We start from the raw sequence: 560 nt of genomic DNA, 5'->3' as shown, positions 1-560 counted from the left end.
CATAAGTAAACATTTAAAAAAAGACCTGTCAATAAAGTAGGTTTAGAGGGAACATACCTTAATATAATAGAGGCCAAACATGAAATACCCACAGGTTATGTCATACTCAACGGGAAAACTGAGAGCTTTTCCTCTAAGATCAGAAACAAGACAAGGATGTCCGTCCACTCTTACCCCTTTTATTCAACATAATACTGGAAGTCCTAGCCACAGCAATCAGACAGCAAAAAGAAATAGTGCTTGCTTCTGCAGCACATATACTAAAATATTGGAATGATACAGGGAAGATTAGCATGGCCTCTGTGCATGAAAGATATACAAATCAATGAAGTGTTCCATATTAAAAACAATCAATCAATCAATGAAAGGCATCCTAATTGGTAAGGAAGATATAAAACTTTCACTATTTGCAGATGACATCATATTGCATATAGAAAACCCTAAAGAATCCGCTAAAAAACTACTAGAACTAATAAATAAATTCAATAAAGTCATAAGACACAAAATTAATATTCAGAAACTAGTTACATTTTTATACATTAATGATGAAGAAGCAGAAA

At 32.7% G+C, this 560-nt stretch overlaps 1 non-coding gene across 1 annotated transcript; it reads left to right on the top strand.

Moving 5' to 3' along the window:
- The first annotated feature begins 236 nt into the window (after positions 1–236).
- Positions 237–345, top strand: LOC128778424 (U6 spliceosomal RNA). Its single transcript, XR_008424014.1, has one exon. It is a non-coding gene; the product is annotated as a U6 spliceosomal RNA (small nuclear RNA).
- The last annotated feature ends 215 nt before the right edge of the window (positions 346–560 follow it).

Source organism: Panthera pardus, unplaced genomic scaffold (assembly GCF_024362965.1).
Source record: "Panthera pardus isolate Hobbes unplaced genomic scaffold, ASM2436296v1 HiC_scaffold_2, whole genome shotgun sequence".
Classification (NCBI taxonomy): Eukaryota; Metazoa; Chordata; class Mammalia; order Carnivora; family Felidae; genus Panthera; species Panthera pardus.
This window is presented reverse-complemented; position numbering and strand designations above follow the sequence as displayed.